At 39.7% G+C, this 5,886-nt stretch overlaps 1 non-coding gene and 4 pseudogenes across 1 annotated transcript; all 5 read right to left on the reverse strand.

The window, feature by feature from the left end:
- Positions 1–1,239: 1,239 nt before the first annotated feature.
- LOC144515106 (5S ribosomal RNA) lies at positions 1,240–1,356 on the reverse strand (annotated as a pseudogene).
- Positions 1,357–2,223: 867 nt separating this feature from the next.
- LOC144515105 (5S ribosomal RNA) lies at positions 2,224–2,341 on the reverse strand (annotated as a pseudogene).
- Positions 2,342–3,214: 873 nt separating this feature from the next.
- Positions 3,215–3,334, reverse strand: LOC144515102 (5S ribosomal RNA). The gene has a single exon (XR_013501710.1). It is a non-coding gene; the product is annotated as a 5S ribosomal RNA (ribosomal RNA).
- Positions 3,335–4,202: 868 nt separating this feature from the next.
- LOC144515103 (5S ribosomal RNA) lies at positions 4,203–4,322 on the reverse strand (annotated as a pseudogene).
- An 868-nt stretch (positions 4,323–5,190) lies between these two features.
- LOC144515104 (5S ribosomal RNA) lies at positions 5,191–5,308 on the reverse strand (annotated as a pseudogene).
- Positions 5,309–5,886: the final 578 nt, after the last annotated feature.

The following is a 5,886-nucleotide window of genomic DNA, read 5'->3' on the forward strand; positions in this document are numbered from 1 at the left end:
GTCAGCTCTGTCTCCAGCAAAGGAGGAGTAGCGCCCTCTGGCGATGGTGAAAGTGAAGCTTTGCAAACCACTGTCTTTATTTTCTAAGCTCACTAGATGGCAATCTCTGTTCAAAGAAAGGGTTAAAGGAATGGCAATTCAGTGTGTTTTCAACCTTTGTTGAACAGAAAGTGGCATCTAGTGAGCTCGAAAATGAAGACAGTGTTTTGCTTTGCTTCATTGACCATTACTAACGCCCTCTGCTGACAGCAAAAGCTTACCCGGGTATTCCCAGGCGGTCTCCCATCCAGTACTGACCCGGCCCGACCCTGTAGCTTCCGAGGATCGGAGCCCGAGTCGGGCGTGTTCAGAGAGTGAGTATGGCCGTAAGCGAGTGTACCAAGTGAAAAACAAGCTATTTAAAGGCGATGAACCCCCAGAGTTCTCAAAACTGTTGAAGGCGCAGTTTGGGGTTGAGGAGTACTCAACTACATGTAATCACCTAGTAGTGCACCTATACATTTTGCAGTAGCTCTCTGGTAGTTCAACTACATTCATCTTGAACCAACAAGTTGAATTGCTTTTTGCTCTCTTTTTTTTCGGTACTGTAATTAACACTGCTGTATTTTTAAGCATTCTTTCATTTGTTTTGTTCCATATTTATTCATTCATTTAGCCTGTTGCTATATGTATTCTTACATGTATGTATTTCCATGTTTATTTTTTCATTACTGTAATTATTTCTCAATTCTTTTGAACTTTACCTTTACTCAGACTTGAGTGACTTGTAGTCTTCCGTAAATTTGCATGATCCAAAATGTAGATATCTCTGATTTCAAAACTATCCAGATCGGCACAATCTTGAAGAACAAGAACAAAACAATTCATGGTCAAAGTGCACGAACTCCTACTTGAATTGTTGAACACTGTGAGGTTGTTTATTTTTAGTTTTAATTAAAGATGTTGCTTCCAAAAAAAAGTTGCATCCTCCATTGCAGTTTCCTTGTCAGCTCTGTCTCCAGCAAAGGAGAGTAGCGCCCTCTGGTGATGGTGAAATGAAGCTTTGCAAACCACTGTCTTTATTTTCTAAGCTCACTAGATGGCAATCTCTGTTCAAAGAAAAGGGTTAAAGGAATGGCAATTCAGTGTGTTTCAGCCCTTTGTTGAACAGAAAGTGGCATCTAGTGAGCTCAGAAAATGAGACAGTGTTTTTCTTTTGCTTCATTTGACCATTACTAAGCCCTCTGCTGACGGAAAGAAAAGCTACAGCACCGGGTATTCCCAGGCGGTCTCCCATCAAGTACTGACCCGGCCCGACCCTGCTAGCTTCGAGATCGGACGAGATCGGGCGTGTTCAGGAGTGGTATGGCCGTAGCGAGTGTACCAAGTGAAAACAAGCTATTTAAAGACGATGAACCCCAGAGGTTCTCAAAACTGTTGAAGACGCAGTTTGGGGTTGAGAAGTACTCAACTACATGTAATCACACTAGTAGTGCACCTATACATTTGCAGTAGCTCTCTGGTAGTTCAACTACATTCATCTTCGAACCAACAAGTTGAATTGCTTTTTTGCTCTCTTTTTTCGGTACTGTAATTAACACTGCTGTATTTTTAAGCATTCTTTCATTTGTTTTGTTCCATATTTATTCATTCATTTTAGCCTGTTGCTATATGTATTCTTACATGTATGTATTTCCATGTTTATTTTTCATTACTGTAATTATTTCTCAATTCTTTTGAACTTTACCTTTACTCAGACTTGAGTGACTTGTAGTCTTCCGTAAATTTGCATGATCCAAAATGTAGATATCTCTGATTTCAAAACTATCCAGATCGGCACAATCTTGAAGAACAAGAATATTCGAATTCATGGTCAAAGTGCATGAACTCCTACTTGGATTGTTGAACACTGTGAGGTTGTTTATTTTAGTTTTAATTAAAGATGTTGCTTCCAAAAAAAAGTTGCATCCTCCGTACAGTTTCCTTGTCAGCTCTGTCTCCAGCAAGGAGGAGTAGCGCCCTCTGGCGATAGTGAAATGAAGCTTTGCAAACCACTGTCTTTATTTTTTCTAAGCTCACTAGATGGCAATCTCTGTTCAAGAAAAGGGTTAAAGGAATGGCAATTCAGTGTGTTTCAACCCTTTGTTGAACAGAAAGTGGCATCTAGTGAGCTCAGCAAAATGAGACAGTGTTTTGCTTTGCTTCGACTGACCATTACTAGCGCCCTCTGCTGACGGAAAGAAAAGCTTACAGCACCGGGTATTCCCAGGCGGTCTCCCATCAAGTACTGACCCGGCCCGACCCTGCTTAGCTTCCGAGATCGGACGAGATCGGGCGTGTTCAGGAGTGGTATGGCCGTAGCGAGTGTACCAAGTGAAAACAAGCTATTTAAAGGCGATGAACCCCAGAGGTTCTCAAAACTGTTGAAGACGCAGTTTGGGGTTGAGAGTACTCAACTACATGTAATCACACTAGTAGTGCACCTATACATTTTGCAGTAGCTCTCTGGTAGTTCAACTTCACATTCATCTTCGAACCAACAAGTTGAATTGCTTTTTTGCTCTCTTTTTTCGGTACTGTAATTAACACTGCTGTATTTTTAAGCATTCTTTCATTTGTTTTGTTCCATATTTATTCATTCATTTAGCCTGTTGCTATATGTATTCTTACATGTATGTATTTCCATGTTTTATTTTTTCATTACTGTAATTATTTCTCAATTCTTTTGAACTTTACCTTTACTCAGACTTGGTGACTTGTAGATCTTCCGTAAATTTGCATGATCCAAAATGTAGATATCTTTGATTTCAAAACTATCCAGATCGGCACAATCTTGAAGAACAAGAACAAAGAATTCATGGTCAAAGTGCATGAACTCCTACTTGAATTGTTGAACACTGTGAGGTTGTTTATTTTAGTTTTAATTAAAGATGTTGCTTCCCAAAAAAAAGTTGCATCCTCCGTACAGTTTCCTTGTCAGCTCTGTCTCCAGCAAAGGAGGAGTAGCGCCCTCTGGCGATGGTGAAATGAAGCTTTGCAAACCACTGTCTTTATTTTCTAAGCTCACTAGATGGCAATCTCTGTTCAAAGAAAAGGGTTAAGGAATGGCAATTCAGTGTGTTTTCAACCCTTTGTTGAACAGAAAGTGGCATCTAGTGAGCTCAGAAAAATGAAGACAGTGTTTTGCTTTGCTTCATTTGACCATTACTAAGCCCTCTGCTGACGGGAAAGAAAAAACTTACAGCACCGGGTATTCCCAGGCGGTCTCCCATCCAAGTACTGACCCGGCCCGACCCTGCTTAGCTTCCGAGATCGGGACGAGATCGGGCGTGTTCAGGGTGGTATGGCCGTAGCGAGTGTACCAAGTGAAAACAAGCTATTTAAAGGCGATGAACCCCAGAGGTTCTCAAAACTGTTGAAGACGCAGTTTGGGGGTTGAGAGTACTCAACTACATGTAATCACACTAGTAGTGCACCTATACATTTGCAGTAGCTCTCTGGTAGTTCAACTACATTCATCTTCGAACCAACAAGTTGAATTGCTTTTTTGCTCTCTTTTTTTCGGTACTGTAATTAACACTGCTGTATTTTTAAGCATTCTTTCATTTGTTTTGTTCCATATTTATTCATTCATTTAGCCTGTTGCTATATGTATTCTTACATGTATGTATTTCCATGTTTATTTTTCATTACTGTAATTATTTCTCAATTCTTTTGAACTTTACCTTTACTCAGACTTGAGTGACTTGTAGATCTTCCGTAAATTTGCATGATCCAAAATGTAGATATCTTTGATTTCAAAACTATCAGATCGGCACAATCTTGAAGAACAAGAACAAAGAATTCATGGTCAAAGTGCATGAACTCCTACTTGAATTGTTGAACACTGTGAGGTTGTTTATTTTAGTTTTAATTAAAGATGTTGCTTCCAAAAAAAAGTTGCATCCTCCGTACAGTTTCCTTGTCAGCTCTGTCTCCAGCAAGGAGGAGTAGCGCCCTCTGGCGATGGTGAAATGAAGCTTTGCAAACCACTGTCTTTATTTTTCTAAGCTCACTAGATGGCAATCTCTGTTCAAAAGAAAAGGGTTAAAGGAATGGCAATTCAGTGTGTTTTCAACCCTTTGTTGAACAGAAAGTGGCATCTAGTGAGCTCAAAAAATGAAGACAGTGTTTACTTTGCTTCATTGACCATTACTAGCGCCCTCTGCTGACGGAAAAGAAAAAACTTACAGCACCGGGTATTCCCAGGCGGTCTCCCATCCAAGTACTGACCCGGCCCGACCCTGCTTAGCTTCCGAGATCGGACGAGATCGGGCGTGTTCAGGAGTGGTATGGCCGTAGCGAGTGTACCAAGTGAAAACAAGCTATTTAAAGGCGATGAACCCCAGAGGTTCTCAAAACTGTTGAAGACGCAGTTTGGGGTTGAAGTACTCAACTACATGTAATCACACTAGTAGTGCACCTATACATTTTGCAGTAGCTCTCTGGTAGTTCAACTACATTCATCTTGAACCAACAAGTTGAATTGCTTTTTTGCTCTCTTTTTTTCGGTACTGTAATTAACACTGCTGTATTTTTAAGCATTCTTTCATTTGTTTTGTTCCATATTTATTCATTCATTTAGCCTGTTGCTATATGTATTCTTACATGTATGTATTTCCATGTTTATTTTTTTCATTACTGTAATTATTTCTCAATTCTTTTGAACTTTACCTTTACTCAGACTTGAGTGACTTGTAGATCTTCACGTAAATTTGCATGATCCAAAATGTAGATATCTTTGATTTCAAAACTATCAGATCGGCACAATCTTGAAGAACAAGAACAAAGAATTCATGGTCAAAGTGCATGAACTCCTACTTGAATTGTTGAACACTGTGAGGTTGTTTATTTTAGTTTTAATTAAAGATGTTGCTTCCAAAAAAAAGTTGCATCCTCCGTTTGCAGTTTCCTTGTCAGCTCTGTCTCCAGCAAAGGAGGAGTAGCGCCCTCTGGCGATGGTGAAATGAAGCTTTGCAAACCACTGTCTTTATTTTCTAAAGCTCACTAGATGGCAATCTCTGTTCAAAGAAAAGGGTTAAAGGAATGGCAATTCAGTGTGTTTTCAACCCTTTGTTGAACAGAAAGTGGCATCTAGTGAGCTCAGAAAATGAGACAGTGTTTTGCTTTGCTTCATTGACCATTACTAGCGCCCTCTGCTGACGGAAAAGAAAAACACAGCACGGGTATTCCCAGGCGGTCTCCCATCCAAGTACTGACCCGGCCCGACCCTGCTTAGCTTCCGAGATCGGACGAGATCGGGCGTGTTCAGGGTGGTATGGCCGTAAGCGAAGTGTACCAAGTGAAAATCAAGCTATTTAAAGACGATGAACCCCAGAGGTTCTCAAAACTGTTGAAGAGCGCAGTTTGGGGTTGAGGAGTACTCAACTACATGTAATCACACTAGTAGTGCACCTATACATTTTGCAGTAGCTCTCTGGTAGTTCAACTACATTCATCTTGAACCAACAAGTTGAATTGCTTTTTTGCTCTCTTTTTTCGGTACTGTAATTAACACTGCTGTATTTTTTAAGCATTCTTTCATTTGTTTTTGTTCCATATTTATTCATTCATTTAGCCTGTTGCTATATGTATTCTTACATGTATGTATTTCCATGTTTATTTTTCATTACTGTAATTATTTCTCAATTCTTTTGAACTTTACCTTTACTCAGACTTGGTGACTTGTCGATCTTCCGTAAATTTGCATGATCAAAATGTAGATATCTTTGATTTCAAAACTATCAGATCATGCAATCTTGAAGAACAAGAACAAAGAATTCATGGTCAAGTGCATGAACTCCTACTTGGATTGTTGAACACTGTGAGGTTGTTTATTTTAGTTTTAATTAAAGATATTTGCTTCCA

The sequence above is a fragment of the Sander vitreus genome, unplaced genomic scaffold (genome assembly GCF_031162955.1).
Source record: "Sander vitreus isolate 19-12246 unplaced genomic scaffold, sanVit1 ctg929_0, whole genome shotgun sequence".
Taxonomy (NCBI): domain Eukaryota; kingdom Metazoa; phylum Chordata; class Actinopteri; order Perciformes; family Percidae; genus Sander; species Sander vitreus.